Source organism: Balaenoptera physalus, assembly GCF_965194825.1.
Source record: "Balaenoptera physalus genome assembly, chromosome: 14".
NCBI classification, from domain to species: Eukaryota; Metazoa; Chordata; class Mammalia; order Artiodactyla; family Balaenopteridae; genus Balaenoptera; species Balaenoptera physalus.
In genome coordinates this window covers 2,507,651-2,529,594 of record NC_138893.1, presented here as the reverse complement: position 1 = coordinate 2,529,594, position 21,944 = coordinate 2,507,651, and the positions used below count along the sequence as shown (strand labels likewise).

Here is a 21,944-nt window from a genome sequence, read left to right as displayed (position 1 = left end):
TATCAAGAGCCAGAAAAATCACAGTACAATTTAGAAAAGCAACCAACAGATACCAGCATAAGATGAACCAGATGCCAGAACAATTTGACAAGGATTGCAAAGCGACCACCATAAAAATGCTTCAATGAGAAGTTACAGATTCTCTTGAAACAAATGAAAAATTAAAATCTCAGCATGGAAATAGAAATTAATTTTTTAAAAAAGAACCAAATGGAAATTAGAGAACTGAAAATTATGTGACATGAAAAAAAACTCACTATACACACAATAATAGAATGATAATAGAAGAATAGAATAGAATAGAATGATAGAAGAATAGAATGATAGAAAGTAGAATCAGTGAACTTGAAGACAGATCAATAGAATTTACCCAGTCTGAACAATGAGGAAATAGGGTGAAAATAAAATAAAAAGAGTCTCAGGGACCTGTGAGACAGTAACCCACATAAACATACAGATTCAAGAAGCTAAGCAAACCTAAAGTAGAATTCAACCCCCCAAAAAATCCATGCCAAGACATATAATAATTAACTTTTCGAAAACCGAAAGATAAAGAAGAAATCCCAAAGCAGCCAGACAGAAATAACACAGTACAGGCATACCTCAGAGAAATTGCAAGTTTGGTTCCAGACCATCATGATAAAGCAAATATCACTATAAAGTGAGTCACGTGAACTTTGTGGTTTCCCAGTACATATAAAACTTAGGTTTACAATATACTATAGACTATTACATAGTACAGTAGCATTATGTCTAAAAAATATATTTACGTACCTTAGTTAAAACTATTTTCTTGCTAAAAACTGCTAACCATCATCTGAGCCTTCAGTGATTCATGGTAGTAACATGAAAGGTAACTGATCACAGATCACCAGAACAAATATAATGATAATGAAAAAGTTTAAAATACTGCAAGAATTACCAAAATGTGACACAGAGACGTGAAGTGAGCAAATATTGTTGGAAAAATGGTACCAAAGGACTTGCTCGATGTAGGTCGCCACAAACCTTAAATTTGGGAAAAACGCAATATCTGAGAAGTGCAGTAAAATGAGGTATGCCTGTATAAAGATGTCAGAAGAAAAATGTAACCTTCCACGTTATAACTAGAAAAGGTAGGGAAAGTTAAATTCAAAAGAAACAGATGCAGTGGAATAAAAATATAAAAACAGAAATGAAGGAAATTAAAAACAGAAGAGAAATAAAAAAACATGAAGCACAAAGCCTTAAGGTCTGTAAAGACCAATGAAATTGACAAATTCCTATCCAGACTGATCAGGAAAATAAGAGCAAGGATAAAAATGACTGGTATCAGAAATTAAAGATGATACATCACTATAGGCAGTAAAAATATTAAAAATAAAATAGTATGAAAAACTTAATTACAACACATTCAGCAGTTTAGATAAAATAGACAATTTCCTAGACAAACATAAGCTTTCCAGTAGTCTGTTAAAGCCTGATACCTACTAATAAGTAGCCCTATATCTCTTTAAATTGTATAAGTAATAATTTTTACAAAATAAACTTCCGGCTAGATGTTGTGCTGGTGAATGTCAAACATTTAGGGAAGAAAAAATAACAATCTATACAATCATTTTTTCCAACCCAGTTTATGAGACAAGTATAACCCTGCTTCCAAAACCAAATAAAGGTTTTGCAAGGAAACTTCAGGCCACAATTGCTTATTATATAAAAGCAAAAACCATTAACAAAATGTTAGCAAATTGGAGTCAGTGATATGTAAAATGGAAAGTGTTATAATTAAGGAATTTTATCATAGGAAAACAAGGTTCAATATTTTTTTAAAATTCATTGAAGTCAATTCACTAAATTAACAGCATACAAGAGAAAAATATGAGTGACTAGATTTTAAAAATGCATGTGACAAAATTTAACATAAATTTGTTAGAAAAATTCTCAATAAGGTAATAATATAAAGGAAAGGAACATCCTTAACCTGATAAAAGTCATCTACAAAAGCCGTACAGGTGACATCATACTTATAAGTGAAAGACAGTGTTATTCTTGTATATTAAGACAAGGCAAGATATCTATGTTCACTACTTCTATTCAGGATTGAACTGGAGTTCTTAAACAGGGCAACAGAAGAAGAAAAATTTCTTAAAGGGTTACAAAATAAAAAGAAGTCAATTCTCTACTCAACAGATGATTTGTACCTATGTGTAGAATATACTAACAAATCTAGAAAACGGCTACTAGAACTAAAATGTCTAGCAGAATCAGATGTTACAAGATCAATATACAAAAAATGAAATGTATTTGTGTATACTAACAATAAAGTGGGGAATTGAATTAAAGATAATGTATCATAATGTCAAAATTAAACATGTAGAAAGATACATTTAACAAATTAGTATTAGTCTTATACACTGAATATTACAAAACGTTGTTAGGAGAAATTTTAAAAGAACTTGGTACATGCAAGATATATAATATTCATGTGTTGGAAGACTCAAAATTGTTATGATGTAGTTTATCCCCAAAGTGATCTAAAAATTCAAAGTAATCTCAATCAAAATCCCAAGAAGTGATTTTCTTTTAGTAGAAATTACCAAGCAGATTACAAAATTCATGTGGAATAGGCAAAACAATCTTGAATAAGAACAACAAAATTTGAGAACTTACAATATCTGATTTTTAAATTTATTTTAAATCTATAATAATAAAGATAGTGTTATATTGACATAAAAATAGATAAGCAGTCCAATGGAACAAATTGGTGAGTCCAGAAATAGACCTAAGTGTAAAGGGTCAATTAATTTGGGGAAAAATTGTCCAGAATTTAACTAAATATGTGTGGTCAAGTTTGTTTTTTTTTTTTAACCTAAGGATCTTTCATGGGGAAAGGAGAGAAGGTAATTTAATGGGGAAAAAGATAGTCTTTTGAACATATGGATACTGCTGTATCAAAAAAGGTACCTTTACACTTATTATGCACCATGCAATGAAATTAACTCAAAATTAATCATTGCTATTCACAGCTATAATATATTTAGAATAAAACAGAATATTTTCATCATTGATGTAGTTCAGTATTCCTTAGATGTGTTTCTGTAAGCACAACATTAAAAAAATCACTTGTTAAATAGGACTTCTTCAAAATTAAAACTTTGCTCTTTGAAAGGCATTATTAAGGAAATGAAAATGCAAGACACAAACTGAAAGAAAATATTCACCATGCATATATATGAAAAAGTATGTGTATCCAAAGTGTGTAAAAAATTAGAATTCAATATTGATATGACAAATAGCACATGAAAAGATGCTGAATTTTATGTCACTAGGAAAGTAAAAATTAAGAGCACAGTGAGATAACACTATGCTAAAAATTATGCTATAAAGACCAACAATAGCAAATTGGGGTGTAACAACTAGAAATTTCATACATTGCTGGTCAGAATGTAAAATTTTGCAAACACTTTGGCATTGTCTTTTGAAGGTAGTTATACACTTATATTATGGCTAAGTGATTCAACACCAAGGCATTTACCCAAAAGAGAGAAAATCACGTGTCCACACAAATATTTATACATTAATGTTCATAGCTGCTATAATTCATAGTAACCCCAAACTGGAAACAGAACAACTGTAAACTCCTGGATGAGTGGACAATCCAATTTCCTAAAATCTATAGAATAGAATTTATTCAGCAATGTAGGTATTCAATGAATAGATGAAACTGATACATGAAAAAATGTGATACATCTCAAACCATTAAAGTGATTTCTTATTTTATTTATTTACTTTTAACTGAAATACAGTTGATTTTAAATATTATATTCGTTTCAGGTGTAAAACATAGTGATTTGATGTTTTTATAGATTATACTCCATTTAAAGTTATTACAAAATAATGGCTGTATTTCCCTGCTCTGAGCAATATATCCTATTGCTTATTTATTTTATACATAGTATTTGTGTCTCTTAATTACATTTCTATCTTTCCCCTCCCCCTTTCCTTACCCCACTGGTAACCACAAGTTTGTTTTCTATATCTTTCAGTCTGTTTTGTTATATACATTCATTCTATTTTTTTAGATTCCACGTGCAAGTGATAACAGAGTATTTCTTTCTCTGTCTGACTTATTTCACTAAGAATAATATTCTCTAGGTCCATCCATGTTGTTGCAAATAGCAGAATTTCATTCTTTTTTATGGCTGAGTAGTATTCCATTGTATACATATACCACATCTTTATGCATTCATCTCTCGATGGGCACTTAGGTTTGCTTCCATATCTTGGCTATTGTAAATAATGCTGCTATGAACATTGGGGTGCATGTATCTTTCTGAATTAGTGTTTTTGTTTTTTCAGACATATATCCAGCAGTGGGATTGTTGGATCATATGGTAGTTCTACTTATAGTTTTTTGAAGAACCTCCATACTGTTTCCCATAGTGGCTACACCAATTTACAATCTGAGCAACAGTGCACTAGAGGTCCCTTCTCTCCACATCCTCACCAACATTTGTTATTTGTGTTCTTTTTGATGATAGCCATTTTGACATGTGTGAGGAAATATCTCATTGCACTTTTGATCTGCATTTCTCTGATGATTTGTGATTTTGAGTATTTTTTCATGTGCCTGTTGGCCATCTGCATATCTTCTTTGGAAAAATGTCTATTCAGATCTTCTGACCATTTATTAATCAGGTTGTTTGGTTTTTTGATCTTGAGTTGTATGGGCTGTTTATATATTTTGGATATTAACCCCTTATCGGTCATATCATTTGCAAATATTTCCTTCCATTTTCTTTTTGTTTCGGCGGTGGTTTCCTTTGCTGTACAAAAGCTTTTAAATTTAATTAGGTCCAATTTGTTTATTTCTGTTTTACTCTAGGAAATGGATCCAAAAAAATATTGTTGTGATTTATGTCAAAGAGTGTTCTGCCTATATTTTCTTCTATGAGTTTTATAGTATCCAGTCTTACATTTAGGTCTTTAATTCATTTTGAGTTTATTTTTGTATATGGTATGAGGAAATGTTCTAATCTTATTCTTTTACATGTATCTGTCCAGTTTCCCCAGCATCACTTATTGAAGAGACTGTCTTTTCTTTGTACCTTCTTGGCTCCTTTGTTTTAGATAAAATGACCATAAGAGTGTGGGTTTATTTCTGGACTCCCTATTCTGTTCCATTGATCTGTACGTCTGTTTTTGTGTCAGTACCATGCTATTTTGATTACTGCAGCTTTGTAGTACAGTTCGAAGACATGGACTGTGATACATCCAACTTTGTTCTTTTTTTCTTAAGTTTGCTTTGGCAATTCTGGGTCTTTTGTGGTTCCATATATGTTTTAAGATTATTTGTTCTATTTCTGTGAAAAATGTCATGGGTATTTTTAATGAGGATTACATTAAATCTGTACATTGCTTGGGGTGGTATGGTAGTATTGTGACAATATTAATTCTTCCAATCCAAGAACACGGAATATCTTCCCATTTTTTTGTACCATTTTCAAATTCCTTCATCAATGTTTTGTAGTTTTCAGAGTATAGGTCTTTCACTTCCTTAGTTAAGTTTATTCCTAGGTATTTTATTCTTTTTGATGTGATGGTAAATGGGATTGTTTCCTTAATTTCTCTCTGATAGTAATTACTAGTGTATATAAAAGCAACACATTTCTGTATATTAATCTTGTATCCTGCAACTTTACTGAATTCATTTATTAATACTAATAGTGTTTTTGGTGGAGACTTCAGGGTTTTCTATATATGGTGTCATGTCCTCTGTAAATAGTGACAGTTTTACTTCTTCCCTTCCAATTTGAATGCCTTTTATTTCTTGTTTGATTGCTATGGCTAGGACTTCTAATACTATATTAAATAGAAGTGGTGAGAGTGGGCATCCTTGTCTTATTCCTGATTTTAGAGGAAAATCTTTCATCTTTTTACAGTTGAGTATGATGTTTGCTGTGGCTTTATCATAAGTGGCCTTAATTATTTTGAGATATGTTCCCTCCTTACCCACTCTGAAGAGAGTTTTATTGCAAATGGATGTTGAATTTTGTCAAATATTTTTTCTGCATCTATCAAGATGATCATGTGATTTTTAGCCTTCCTTTTGTTAATGTGGTGTATCACATTGATTGATTTGTGAATATTGAACTAACCTTGCATCCCTGGAATAAATCCCACTGCATCATGTTGTATGATCCTTTTTATATATTGTTGAATTCCATTTGCTCATATTTTGTTGAGGATTTTTGTATCTATATTCATCAAAGATATTGGCCTGTAATTTTCTTTCTTTCTTTCTTTTGTTCTTTCTTTCTTTTTTTTGTAGTGTCTTTGGCTTTGGTATGCAGGCAATGGTGGCCTTGTAGAATGAATTTGGGAGTGTTCCATTCTCTTCAACTTTTTGGAATAGTTTGAGAATGGTAAGTGTTAGCTCTTCTTTTTATGTTTCATAGAATTCCCTTGTGAAACTGTTTGGTCCTGGTCTTTTGTTTGCTGGGAGTTCTTAAAATACACATTCAATTTCACTACTAGAGATTGGTCTGTTCAGCTTGTTTATTTCTTCCTGATTCAGTCTTGGAAAGTTGTTTGTTTCTAGAAATTTGTGTGTGTCTTTAGTTCTGAAGTGAGTCTCCTGTAAGCAGCATATATGTGGGTCTTTTTTTTTATCCAATCAGCCACCCTATGTCTTTTCATTGAAGCATTTAGTTCATTGACATTTGAAGTAATTATTGATAGATATGTACTTATGGCCACTTTATAACTTGTTTTCTGTTTGTTTCTGTAGTTCTTTCCAATTCTTCTTTTTTTGTTTCTTCCCCTTGTGGTTTGATTGATTTTTCCTTTAGTGGTATGCTTGTGTTCTTTTTTCTCTTGTTTTTATGTATCTGTTGTAGGCTTTTTATTTGTGTTTACCTTAGCGTTCATATATGTTGACCTGTAACTATATCTATTTGTTTTAAACAGGTAGTGCTTTAAGTTCAAACAAATTCTAAAAGAGCTACATTTTTTACTTCATTCCCCCACACTTTGTGTTTTTGATGTTATATTTTACATCTTCATGTTTATCCCTTTACTGATTATTATAGTTATACTTGATTTTACAACTTTTTAATCTTTGTATTAGCTGATTTAATTGTTTGATCTTCAGCTTTTACTATATATTTGGCTTTACTAGTGGGATTTTTCTTTCCTATAGATTCTTATATCTTGTTATGGCCTTTCCTTTTCCACTTATAGAAGACCCTTTAACATATCTTTTAGGGTCAGGTTAGTATCGATGAACTCTTTTAGTTTTACTTATCTGAAAAGTTCTTTATTTCTCCTTCAGTCCTAAATGATAACCTTGCTGGGTAGAGTATCCTGGGTTGAAGGTTTTTCCCTTTCGATGCTTTAAATATATTATGCCACTCCCTTCTGACCTGCAGTGTTTCCACAGATAAACCAGCTCATAGACTTCTGGGGGGTTACCTTGTATTTGACTCTTTTTCTCTTGCTGCCTTTAGAATTCTCTATTTTTAACTTTTGCCATTTTAATTATGATGTGCCTTAGGGTGGTTTTGTTTGGGTTCATCTTGTTTGGGACCCGCTGTGTTTCCTGTACCTGGATATCTGTTTCCTTCTTCAGGCTTGGGAAGTTTTCAACCGTAATTTCATTAAATACATCTTTGACCCCCTTCTAAAGGTCTCTTCTCCTTCAGGGACCTCTATAATGCAAATGTTGGTACATTTGATGTTATTGCAAAGATCCCTTATACTGTTTTCATTTTTTGTTTTTGCTGTTCTGCATGTGTGATTTGCATTATTCTGTCTTTTAGATCACTTATGCATTCTTCGAATCACCTAGTCTGCTCTTCATTCCTTCTGTGTGTTTTTCATTTCATTTATTGTATCCTTTAGTTCTGATTGGTTCTTTTTTATATTTTCTTGTTCCTTGTTAAAATTCTTACTGTGTTCATCTATTCTTTTTCTGAATTCAGTTACAATTCTTATTACTAATGTTTTTAATTCTTTATCTGGTAAATTGTTTATTTCTCTTTCATGAGTTGTTTTTCCAGTGGTTTTTTTTCTTGCTCTTTCAATTAAGACAAATTTCTCTGCCTTCTCATTTTGCTTATCTCTCTCTGTCTCTATGAAATTAGGTGAAATAGTTAACTGTGGTGGTCTTGAAGTGGGATCCTTATGTGGGAGCATCTCTAGACAGTCTGTGTGTGCCCACTGGCTTTGGTGGGACAGCTGGATTTGAATTGAACACAAGTAATGTCTTTTCTCAGGGTGTGCTGGCAGCTGTCACCTTGGTAAGAGGTGGTGCTGGAGATTGAGGGGATAGGACCAGAGCCAGGTATGAGGCCAGGCATCCCCACAACTCAGTGGCCATCACCACCCTATGGAGGGGGTGGGCAGGGGCCAGGCCCCAAGTTGCTGGAGCAGAAGGCCTGAGGGTTGGGTCTAAGCTGGCTCAGTTCCCTTTAACTGTGTGCTCTTCTCCTCCTAGCACAGGCACCCTTACCCCAGAGGGGAGTATTGCTAGAGCAAGAGGGCCAGATGTGGGTATTCGGCAAAGGTCAGGGCATGGGCTGTGGCAGTCTAGGCTCTGTCAAAGATCTGGACTGCCTCTAATGTGACATTTATGCAGTCACCAGTAATGGCTTCCCCCTCCCTGTTCAGGTGCCGCTTAGGGTCTGAGCTGCCTCAGCATCACACAGCCAGCCAAGCTTTTTCTTTGGTTGTGGCAGCCATCACTCCAGTTTGAACCTGTGACACAAGGCAAGGGTGCTAGAGCAGATGGTCAGCTCAGGCTAGGGCTTGCACCGGATAGGCCATGGGAAATGAGTCAGCCACCTGCACAGTTTCAATTTCAGTCACCCCCCTCTGCCCTGCTTTGGGAGCAGGCAAGCATTCGTGTGCTCCTCATGAGCAGTGTCCGGGCTTCCCACAGCCCTCTTGTTAGTCCCACTGGCCTTCCAACCAGTCAAGAGGGTTCATCTTCCTTTCGTAGAACCCCAGGGCTGGGGCACCCAATATGTGGCTCAAATGGCTCACTCTCCAGAGAGGGTCTCCACCCCTGTAATTTCCCTCTCCCTCTGAGTCCCTTCCCAGGGGCACACAGACCTCATTACTTCTCTTCCCTTCCTACCAGTTTCCCTGTGGATCTTTCTTACAGCTTTGGTTGTACAGGAATCATTTTGCCAGTCTCCAGTTAGTTTTCAGCAAGAATTGATCCATATGTACATGTATTTTTTGATGTGTTCATTTAGGGGAGGTAAGTTCTGCATCCTTCTACCCTGCCATCTTGATTTCTCTCCCCCATCATAGTGATTTTTTAAAAAGCCAGGCAAAGCCAGTCAATACTGTATGATTCCATTTTTATGAAAGTTTACATAAAATTTTTTATTTCCATTCATATGATACTCTAGAAAACTTAGATTTCATCAGTATTGGTATAAATGAGACAGTAGTAACATGAGCACAGGAATGGATGGAGATTAACTAGTGAAATAAGTTTTTTAGGAAAATGGAAATGTTTTACATCTTGATTATGGTGGCAGTTACATGGGTATACACATTTGTCAAAACTCAGTGAATATACAATTATGTATATATGTATATATAGATAGATAGTATATAGCGCTTATATAGATGTGTGTCTGTGTGTACATATATATGCATGTATATATCCTCAATGAAGTTGATAAAAAATTTAAAAATATATAGTTATTTATTCCTGAGTATCTATTATTCTGCTTCCTCATCATAGAAATTTCAAAGCCCAGAGACCCTCCTTTTATTATAAATCATTTCTGGCCCTTTAAGTCCAAGCTAGTTGTAGAGTTTTCTTTCACACAGCCTTCTTAAATCCTTTATGCATTTGCTATGAATATAATTGGGATTCACACCATGTTCCAAAAGCCTCACCTGTAAGTCTTTTTTGAGATAGATCCTTTTATACTTTGGTCCTTGGATAAGAAAATTGTAGCACAATGCACTGATGATTCTGCGAAGCCCTTTTGTTAATTCTACCTGAGTCTACTCTGCACTGCCTTAAATCTTTCTGAATCTTTAGAAGTGGGCCTTATAGTCACATCCTGATTTCCTCTATATCTAATGCCTTTTATTGCTACAGTGTTTTCTAAGAATGAAAATCCTTTTTTTATTCTTCAATCATACATCCTGTCTTCTATATTGCCACTAAATTCTGCTTGCAAATTGAACACAACTGAAGAAAAGAATTTTTAAACAAACTCAGTTGAGAATTTCAAAGCGGTCATGGGAATTGGAGTGTGCATCCCCAAGAAGAAAGTTAACAGGGTCTTATTTGTACATCTTCCTTGCTTTTACCATCTCATCATTGCCTTTGCTGTAACTCTTTAAACAAGAGAGCGCTCTTAAACCTTAAATAGAGGGCACAATTCTTCTTGATGAAAATCTGCTCTCAGAAACAAGGATGACCTAGGCCAGTTCAAACAGAGATGATTAAGAGAACAAAAACATTAGAAAGGAATACATTCTAGACTGCAAATTCATGAACCTCTTTGGGACATTTTCGGTTTCTCAATTCTCCATTTTTTTGAGACTACTCACTCTTCACCTCACCGCTCTCCTGTAACCTCCCATCCACCAAAATGTTTTCATGCAGGAACATGAAAGTAGAGCTCTCCCCGCAAAAGGGAAAATAATATAACACAGGAGTTTTTTAGTGAATGAGTACTGACCATATTTTGTATCTTCTGCCTACATGATTTAGAATTTATATCATACCAGAAAATCTCTACATTATCTCTATTCTCTAACTAGTAAGTTCTAAAGAATATGACACAAATACCAATTAAGCAACACCAAACCAAGTCACATACTACTTATAGGAAAACACCAACTTAAATGAAAGCCCATTTCTTATCTAAAACCGTGGAGGCCAGAAGCAAGTGACACAACATTTTTCAAGTGTTAAAAGAGAAGAACTCAATTGCAAAGTCTGTATCTGGTGAAAATATCAAAAATGAATGGGAAATAAAAACATTCTCAGAAAAAGGAAAACTAAGAGAATTTATTGTTAGCAAATCTACCATAAAAGAATGACTAAATGAAGTTCCTTAAACAGAAAAGAAATAGTAATAGAAGGCTTTGAACTTCAGGAGGAAATAACATCAGAATGGGAAAAAATATGTCAAAATGTAATAGAAAATCCTACTTCTCATGAGGTTCTTATATTATTGTTGATGATTAAAGCAAAAATTATAATAACAGTATCATCCTACTCAAAGTATATGGAGTAAATCCTTAAGACAATGATATTTAAAAGGTAAGGAGGGTAAAAGGACCTAAGTGGAAGTAAACTTTCTAAACTTTACTCAAAGTGGTAAAATGCTGACAATAGCAGACTGTGATAAATCAAATATGCATGTTGTTATACCCAGGACAACCCCTACTGAAACTAAATATTCTATAAATATAAATAAGAGGGAATCCTTAAAAACTGTTCTAATAACCCTCAGAAGGTTAAAAAGAGAGAGACAGAAAGAGAAATAGAAGAAAATGAAACAGGAAACAAACAGAAAGCAAATCTTTTCCTCTGTACTTTTTGCTGTCTTAGAAAAAATATATAAGTATATATATTATATACTTGTATAGAAGTATATATATATGTATATATATACACCCACATACACACAAAATGGAATATTATTTGGCCATAAAAAAGAATGAAATGCCATTTGCAGCAACATGGATGGACCTAGGGATTATCATGTTAAGTGAAGTAAGTCAGACAGAAAGACAAGTATCATATGATATCACTTATATGTGGAATCTAAAATATGACACAAATGAAGTTATTTACAAAACAGAAACAGACTCACAGACATAGAAAACAAACTTATGGTTACCAAAAGGGAAAGGAGGGGAGGGATAAATTAGGAGTTTGGGACTAACATATACACACTACTATGTATAAAATAGATAAACAACAAAGACCTACTGTATAGCATAGGGAACTATATTCAAAATCTTATAATAACCTACAATGGAAAATCTGCAAATGAATATATATGTGTGTGTGTGTGTATAACTGAATCATTTTGCTATACACATGAAAATTGTAACTCAACTATACTTCAATTTAAAAATATCTATCTATCTATCTATCTATCTATCTAATCAAGTATCAACATAAAAGTACCTGAATTTGGCAGTCAGACCCAATAATAAAGAAGAATCTGAGACATAATTACCTAGGGTATAAGTTGAGTGAATGTACAAGTGACTTATTAAAAGTGGGAGATTAAAATAAGCACTCAAAATATTTTTTTCTGCTCTCAAAATAGTAGCCTTCATTTTAGTCAATTTTTGATTGTTCACATGACTAATACTAAAGTTAGTCCCATCTGGTTGACCTAAAATGAGGTATTCCTATTTTTTTAAGAGCTACCTTTTACTCTTCCAATATTATAGAATCAGTAGCTTATTAGAAGAGCCATATATATCAAAATATTTTTTTAATTTTAATATAAAAGAAAGTATATTGATAAATTGAAAGGTAGGTTTTGAAGGCCAACATTCTACTAAAAGAAGAGATATTTAAGGTACATTTTTTTAAAATGCTGATCACTATTACATATTTTGTTTAACTTCTTGAATCCTTTTATTTTTTGCTTTCTTATTGAAGTACAGCTGATTTACGATGTTTCAGGTGTACAGCAGTGATTTAGTTTTATATATATATAAATATATATATAATATATATATATTCTACTTCAGATTCTTTTCCATTATACAGTATTAAAATATACTCACTATAGTTCCCTGTACTATACAGTAGGTTTTTGTTGTTTATGTATTTTATATATAGTAGTGTGTATCTACTAATCCCAAATTCCTAATTTATACCTCCCCCTTTTCCCCTTTGGTAATCATAAGTTCGTTTTCTATGTCTGTGAGTCTGTTTCTGTTTCTCGGTTTTATAAATCAGTTCATCTGTATCATTGTTTTAGATTCCACATATAAGTGATATCATGTGATATTTATATTTTGCTGTGTGGCTTACTTCACTTTATATGATAATCTCTAGGTCCATTCATGTTGCTGCAAATGGCATTATTTCATTCTTTTTTATGGCTGAGTAATATTCCATTTTGAATACAAAATGTGCGTGTTTGTATACATATATATGTGTGTGTGTGTGTATATACACACATATATATATATATATATATATATATATATATATATATATACACACACGTATATATACACACACACCACATCTTCTTTATCCATTCGTCTGTCGACAGACATTTAAGTTGCTTCCATGTCTTGGCTATTGTAAATAATGCTGTTATGATCACTGGGGTGTATGTATATTTTTGAATTAGAGTTTTTGCATTTTTTGGATATATGCCCAAGAGTGGGATTACTGGATCATATGGTAACTCTATTTTTAGTTTCTTAAGGAACCTCCATATTGTTGTCTATATTGGCTGCACCAATTTGCATTCTAACTGACAGTGTAGGAGGGTTCCCTTTTCCCCCACCCTCTCCAGCATTTATGATTTGTAAACTTTTTGAGGATGGCCATTCTGACCGGTGTGAGGTGATACCTGATTGTAGTTTTGATTTGCATTTCTTTAATTATAAGTGATGTTGAGCAACTTTGCATGTGCCTGTTGGCCATCTGTTTGTCTTCTTTGGAGAAATGTCTGCTTAGGTCTTCTGCCCATTTTTTGATTGGGTTGGTTATTTTTGGTTTTTGGTTTTTTTTGTAAATTGAGTTGTATGAGCTGTTTGTATATTTTGGAAATTAAGCCCTTGTCAGTAGCATCCATTGCAAATATATTCTCCCATTTTGTAGGTTGTCTTTTCGTTTTATGGTTTTCTTTGTTGTGCAAAAGCTTTTAAGTTTAATTAGGATCCATTTGTTTATTTTTGCTTTTGTTTCCATTACTCTAGGAGACGTATCCAAAAATACATTGCTACGATTTATGTCAAAGATTGTTCTACCTATGTTTTCCTCATCCGGTCTTACATTTAGGTCTTTAATCCATTTTGAGCTTATTTTTGTATGTGGTGTAGAGAGTGTTCTAATTTCATTCTTTTACATGTAGCTGATCGGTTTTCTCAGCAACACTCATTGAAGAGACTATCTTTTCTCCATTGTATATTCTTGCCTCCTTTATTTTAGATTAATTGCCCATGAGTACATGGGTTTATTTATGGGCTTTCTATCCTGTTTCATTGATCTTTGTGTCTCTTTTTGTGCCAGTACCTTACTGTTCTAATGACTGTTTGTAGTATAGTCTGAAGTCAAGGAGAGTGGTTCCTCCATATCTGTTCTTCTTTTTCAAGAATGTTTTGACTATTCAGAGTCTTTTCTGCTTCCATACAAATTAAAAAATTTTTTGTTCTAGTTCTGTGAAAACTGCTGTTGGTAATATAATAGGGATTGCATTGAATCTGTAGATTACCTTTAGGTAGTATGGTCATTTTAACAGTATTAATTCTTCCAATCCAAGAACATGGTATATCTTTCCATCTGTTTGTGTCATCTTCAGTTTCTTTCATCAGCATCTTACAGTTTTCAGAGTACAGGTCTTTTGCCTCCTTAGGTAGGTTTATTCCTAGGTATTTCATTCTTTTTGATGCAAGGGTATGTGGGATTATCTGCTTAATTTTTCTTTCTGATATTTTGTTGTTAGTGTATAGAAGTGCAACAGATTTCTGTGCATTAATTTTGTATCCTGCAACTTTCCTGAATTCATTGGTGAGCTCTAGTAGTTTTCTAGTGGCATCTTTAGGATTTTCCATGTATAGTATCATGTCATCTGCAGACAGTGACTGTTTTACTTCTTCCTTTCCAATTGGGATTCCTTTTATTTCTTTATCTCTGATTGCCACGGCTAGGACTTCCAAAACTATGTTAAATAAAAGTGGTGAGAGTGGACATCCATGTCTTTTTCCTGATCTTAGAGGGAATTCTTTCAGCTTTTCAAAATTGAGTATAATGTTAGCTGTGGGCTTGTCATATATGACCTTTATTATGTTGAGGTATGTTTCTTCTATGCCCACTTTTTTGGAGTGTTTTTATCATAAATGGAGTTGAATTTTATCAAAAGCTTTTTATGCATCTATTGAGATGATCATACGGTTTTCTTCAGTTTGTTAATGTGGTGCATCACATAAATTGATTTACAGATATTGAAAAATCTTCGCATCCCTGGGATAAATTCCACTTGATCATGATGTATGATGCTTTTACTGTATTGTTGGATTCAGTTTGTTAGTATTTTGTTGAGGATTTTTGCATCTATGTTCATCAGTGATACTGGCTTGAAATTTCCTTTTGGTGTGTGGTATCTTTGTCTGGTTTTGGTATCAGGATGATGGTGGCCTCATAGAATGAGTTCAAAAGTGTACCCTCCTCTGCAATTTTCTGGAATAGTTTTGGAAGGATAGGTGTGAATTCTTCTCTAAATATTTGATAGAATTTGCCTGTGAAGCTATGTGGTCCTGGACTTTTGTTTGTTGAGAGTTTCTTAATTACTGATTCAATTTCAGTCTTGGTAATTGCTCTGTCCATATTTTCTATTTCTTCCTGGTTCAGTCTTGGGAGATTGTACCTGTCTAAGAATTTGTCCATTTCTTCTAGGCTGTCTATTTTTTTTTTGGCATATAGCTGCTCATATTAGTCTCTTATGATCCTTTGTATTTTTTATGGTGTTGGTTCTAACTTCTTTTTCATTTCTGATTTATTGATATGGGCTCTCTCCCTTTTTTTCTTGATGAGTCTGGCTAAAGGTTTATGAATTTTGTTTATCTTTTCAAGGAACCAGCGTTTAGTTTCATTGGTCTTTTCAATTTATTTTTTAGTCTCCATTTCATTTATTTCTGCTCTGACCTTTATGATTTCTTTCCTTCTACTAACTTTGGGTTTTGTTTGTTCTCCTTTCTCTAGTTGCTTTAGGTGTAAGGTTGGGTTGTTTATTTGAGATTTTTCTTGCTTCCTGAAGTAAGCTTATATCACTATCAACTTCCCTCTTAGAACTGTATTTGCTGCATCTCATAGGTTTTGGATCGTCATGTTTTTGTTCTCATTTGTCTCTAGGTATTTTTTGATTTCCTCTTTGAGTTCTTCAGTGATCCTTTGGTTGTTTAGTAGCATATTGTTTAGCCTCCACTTGTTTGTGCTTTTTGCAGTTTTTTTTTTTTTCTTGTAGTTGATTTCTAGTCTCATAATGGTACAGCTGGTAAAGATGCTTGGTATGATTTCAACTTTCTTAAATTTACTGAGGATTATTTTGTGTGCTAGCAGGTGATCTAACCTGGAGAATATTCCATGTGCACTTGAAAAGAATGACTATTCTGCTGCTTTTGGATGGAATGCTCTGTAAATATCAGTTAAGTCCACTTGGTCTAATGTGTTATTGAAGGCCTATGTTTCCTTATTGGTTTTCTGTCTAAATAATATGTTCATCAATGTAAGTGGGGTGTTACAGTTCCCTATTGTTACTGTGTTATTGTCAATTTCTCCTTTTATGTTTGTTAATATTTGCCTTATATATTGAGGTGCTCCTATGTTGGGTGCATATGTATTACAGTTATTATATCTTCTTCTTGGACTGATCCCTTGATCATTATGTAGTGTTCCTCTTTGTCTCTTGTAACAGTCTTTAAAGTATGTTTTTTTCTGATATAAGTATTGCTACTCCAGCTTATGATTTCCATTTTTGTGGAATACCTTTTTCTATCCACTCACTTTCAGTCTGTGTGTGTCTCTAGATCTGTAGAGAGTCTCTTCTAGGCAGCATATATACCAGTCTTATTTTTGTATCCATTCAGTCAGCCTGTGTCTTTTTATTGTAGCTTGTATTCTGTTTACATTTAAGGCAACTATTGATTTGTATGTTCTTATTGCCATTTTCTTAATTGTTTTGGATTTGTTTTTGAAGGTCTTTTACCCCTTTCTTCTTTTGTTCCCTTCTCTTGTGATTTTATAACTATATTTAGTGTTATGTTTGGGTTCCATTTCATTTTTTGTGTGTATATCTATTAGAGATTTTTGGTGTGTTGTTACCGTGAGGTTTTTGTGTAGCAGTCTATATATATACATGATTGTTTTAAGTTGCTGATCTCTTAATTTCAAATGCATTTTAAATACCCTGCATTTGTTCTCTCCTCCCTTCACAATTACTGTTTTTTAAATCATATTTTATAACTAATTATCTTGCATATCCCTTAACTGCTCATTGTGGATACAGATGACTTTACTACTTTTGTCTTTTAACCTACCTACTAGCTTTGTGTGTGGATGATTTCATACATTTACTGTATGTTTTCCTTTACCAGTGAGCTTTTCCACTGCATAATTTTCTTGTTTCTAATTGTGGGCTTTTCTTTTTTGCCTAGAGAAGTTTAACATTTGTTTTAAATCTGGTTTGGTGGTGCTGAATTCTCCTAGCTTTTGCTTGTCTGTAATGCTTTTGCTTTCTGAAGGAGAGCCTTGTTGGGTAGAGTATTCTTGGTTGTACGTTTTCCCCTTTCATCACTTTAAATATATTGTGCCTCTCCCTTCTGGCTTGCAGAGTTTCTCCTGAAAAATCAGCTGGTGGCCTTATAGGAGTTCCCTTGTATGTTATTTGTTGCTTTTCCCCTGCTGCTTTTAATATTTGCTCTTTATTCTTAATTTTTGTCATTTTGATTACATTGTATCTTAGTGTGTTCCTCTTTGGGTTAATCTTGTGTGGGACTCTGTGCTTTCTGGACTTGAGTCACCCTTTCCTTTCCCAGGTTAGGGAGGTTCTCAGCTATTATCTCCTCAAATATTTTCTCAAGCCCTTTGTCTTTCTCTTCTTCTTCTGGGACCCATATAACAAGAATACAGAGGTCTCTTAAACTGTCCTTATTCCTTTTTGGGTTTTTTTTTCTGTTCAGCAGCAATTTTTTCCACTACTGTCTTCCAGGCCACTGATCCATTCATCTGTATCATTTAGTCTACTATTGATTCCCTCTAGTGTATTTTTCATTTCAGTTATTGTATTCTTCATCTCCATATGGTTGTTCTTCATATTTTCTAACTCTTTGTTAAAAACGTCTATCTTTTCCCTCTATGCATCCATTCTTCTCCCCAGTTCTTTCATCATCTTTATGATCATTTCTCTGAACTTTTTCTCCAGTGGGTTACTTGTCTCTACTTCATTTAGTTCTCCTCAGGTTGTATCTTGTTCCTTTGTCTGGAACATGTTCCTCTGCTGCCTCATTTTGTCTGAGATGCTATTTGTATTATTATGTATGTGGTAGGTTATTTACACTTCTTGACCTTGGAGAAATGGCCCTCTGTAGGAGGGACCCTTATGCATCCTGGCAGTGCACTCCCCTCTCATCACCCAAGCTGTATGTTCTAGCGATTCCTCCTAAGAGGGCTGCATGGGTCCTTCTGTTGTGATGAACTCTGTGGGTGGTTTGATAGGCTTAGTTGGCCCCTAGTCTGCTTGGTTGCCAGCCCCTGCCTTGTGCAGTGCTACAGGCTGCTGGTTAGTGAGGCCTGGTCATGAGGCAGCTGACTGTAGAACCCCAGGGTGCCCCTGGTCTAGTGCTGGCTCACTGGTGGGCAGAGTCAGCATCCCCAAAACTCTGGGGCTGTTGCCCACCCACTAGCAGGTGAAGCCAGATCCTAGGGTTAGTGCCAGACTACTCACAGGCAGAGCTGGTTCCTAAAGTTTGGCTGCAGGGCCCAGGGATCCCAGACCTTGTTTCATATCATTGGGTGGGGGGCAGTTCCTGACACAGTTGGGTATGGGGTCTGGGGTGTCCCAAATGTTGTGTTTGCCTGCCAGTGGGTAGTGCCAGGGTCTGGGCCCAGCTCATCCCAGGGTAGGGTCTGGACTGCCCTGTGGGATCATAGTTTTCTTGCTTCTGATGTCCGGCCCTGGTGGGTGAGGTTGACCTAGAGGCTTGTTCAGGCTTCCTCATGGCAGGGGCTGGTACCTACCAGCTGGTGGGTGGAGCTGGGTCTTGGCCCTCTGGTGAGCTGGGCTGTGTTTAGAGGCATGTCCAGAGGCAGCTGTGGGCTCTTTGGTCTTTATGGAGCCTGTCTCCTGCTGGGTGCAGCTTTGTCCCTGCCCAGTTAGCTGTTTGTCCTGAGGCATCCCAGCACTGGATCCTACAGGTTGTTGGGCGGGGCCAGGTTTGGGCACTAATTAGCCAATATGGCAGCTGCCAGGAGCGCTTACACAGTTGAATGTTCCTCAGTATGTCTGCCCCCAGTATTTTTGTCCCCAGGGTGAGTCGCAGCCTTGCCCCACTTCTCCAGGAGACTCTCCAAGACCAGCAGGTAGGTCTGGCCCAGGCTCCTATCAAATTACTGCTTTTGCCCTGGGTCCTGGTATGCATGGGATTTTGTGTGTGCCATTTTAAGAGCAAAGTCTTTCTTCCCCCCAGTCCTGTGGGGCTCCTGCAATTAAGCCCCGCTGGCCTTCAAAGCCATGTTCTGGGGGCTCATCTTCCCAGTGCCAGACCCCAGTGGGGAGCCCGTTGTGGAGCTCAGGACTCTCACTCCTGTGGGAGAACCTCTGCTGTATAATTACTCTGCATTTTGTGGTTTGCCTATCCTGGGGGTATGAGATTTGATTATATCGCTAGTCCCCCCCTCATACTCTTCTTGTGTGGTTCTTTCTTTATGTCTTTAGTTGTAGGAGATCTTTGGAACCTACCAGAAAAGGTTCCACACTGGTAGGTTCCAGTTTTTGTTTCATCAATGTTTGTTCTGCAGATAGTTGTAATTTTGGTGTGCTCATGAGAGGAGGTGAGCTCAGGGTCTTTCTACTCCTCCATCTTGGCCACTCCCCCAACTATTATATTTTTTTAATCATTTGGTGAAAAGATTATTCAAAGTGGTAAAAGACTGTTGCTTTTATTAACATTATTACATTATTGTATTTTTCTTTGTGCTCATTTTTACTTTGTAAGATTTCTTCAATAAGCATGCACTGGTTTTATAATGACAAAAATTACAAGTTTCCATTATATAATGGCCATTAGCAAATTCTGGTTTCTCCATACATATTCTCCCACTAAACATACAAATCAAGGAGACAAGCAAATAACAAATAACAATAACATCACAGAGGACACTGAAAGAAGGAAAATATTCAAATTATTTTTATGAAGTGAGTATGACATTGAAACTATAAAGCTGGAAACTCAAACAATTAAAACTAAAGATAATTTAATTCATAAATATCAATGCAAAAACCTAAGATAAAACAGCACATTAAAATATAATAATCCTGACGAAGTTGGGTTTATTACTGTAATACAAGAATGGTTCAGCATTTAAAAAGGCATTAGGGTCATTCAGTATATCAATAGATTTAAGGAAACAATATCATACATCTCCCTAGATGTTTAAGAGACATTTGAAAATTCAACATCAATTTCTAACTTAAAAAAACTTTCTGAAATAAGAGTAAATGAATTTGTCCTTACAAGACTTATCCTTAACAAGAGAAACACTGGATAAATTCTTACTTAGTTAGGAATAAGGTAAGTTTGCCTGTCATTTGTATTATTATATACTCTTGTTTTAAAGATACTATCCAATGTATTTTATTTTTAAATTTTCTTTTTAAAAATTTTTAGTGGCGTATAGTTGATTTACAACGTTGTGTTAGTTTCAGGTGTACAGCAAAGTGAAACAGTTGTACACATACATATATCCACTCTTTTTTAGATTCTTTTCCCATATACTTCATTACAGAGTATTGAGCCTTTCCAATTATGATTCAGTAAATTCAACAACAACAAAATCTTTGCATAGAAAAAAGAGGAAGAAATGAAACACTAAATACAAGTCAAAATATAACTATATTCACCAGCTTTTGTAAGGTTATTTTGTGTAACAGTCTCAAAGTCTCAGGGGATATTGGCAACAGAGGTTTATTTCTCATTTTCCTTGCCGGACAACTCTTGATTGGCTGTGGCTTTGTTCCACGTGGTGCCTCCGGAATCTAGGCTGATTCCCTTTCTGACTCACTGCCACTCTCCTGTGTCATTTTGTGCTCCCACATGTGCTTTATGAGTGTTCCAGTTGTTCCACATCTTTGGCAGCACTTGTTTTTATCTTTAGTTTTTCTGGTGGGTATGTAGTAGTATATCATTGTGGTTTTGATTTGCATTTCCTTAGTGACCAATGAAGTTAAACAACTTTTCCTGGACTTGTTGTTCAGTTACACAGCACTTGCTCATTGTTTATTTGGTTGTCTTCTTATTGAGTTGTAAGATTTCTTTGTATACTCTGAGTCCAAGTCCCTTTTAACATATATTTTTTCAAATATTTTCTCCCCATTTGTGACTTGCCATTTAATTTTCTTAATGGTATTCTCTGGCAAGTGAAAGTTTAATTTTGGTAAGCTTCAATTGCAACTATATTTCTTTTATGGTTCATATTTTTTGTCCTATCAATGCAAATTTGCCTTTCCCAAGGTCACAAAGATTTTCTCATATGTTTTCTGCTAGAAGTTTTAGAATGTTAACTTTTTTAAGTTCTATAATGCATTTTGAATCAAATTTTGTGTGTGGTGTAAGGAAAATGCCAAAGCTCCTTTTTCTGTACAGATATCCAGTTATTCCAGCACCATTTATTGAAAAGACCAATTTTCTTCCCCATTGAATTATCTTGGTAATTAGTCAACGATTAGTTGACCATATAATCATACATCCATTTCTGAACTTTTAATTGTTCCATTGATCTAAATGTGTATTTTTATGCCACTATCATACTACCTTGATTGCTGTAGATTGGGAGTAAGTCTTGAAATCTGGGAGTATAAGTCCTCCAAATACATTCTTTTTTACATTTCCATATTCCAAATTTTTTGTATTTCCGTATAAACTATAGAATAAGTTTGACCACTACTTTTAGAATGTCCAGTGGGATTTTAATTGGGGTTAAATCTGTAAATAAATTTAGAGAGAAT

At 34.8% G+C, this 21,944-nt stretch overlaps 2 long non-coding RNA genes across 2 annotated transcripts in view; one reads left to right on the top strand and one right to left on the bottom strand.

Annotated features, from left to right (window-relative positions):
* The window catches only part of LOC309643154, a 353,652-nt gene that overhangs the window by 169,205 nt on the left and 162,503 nt on the right, over positions 1 to 21,944 (bottom strand). The gene's annotated exons all lie outside the window — the stretch shown is intronic.
* LOC309643144 overlaps positions 1 to 21,944 on the top strand; it is a 133,126-nt gene that overhangs the window by 109,203 nt on the left and 1,979 nt on the right. The window contains exon 8 of the long non-coding RNA XR_014253568.1: positions 6,311 to 6,404. This is a non-coding gene — a long non-coding RNA (uncharacterized lncRNA). The remainder of the gene's footprint in view (positions 1 to 6,310; positions 6,405 to 21,944) is intronic.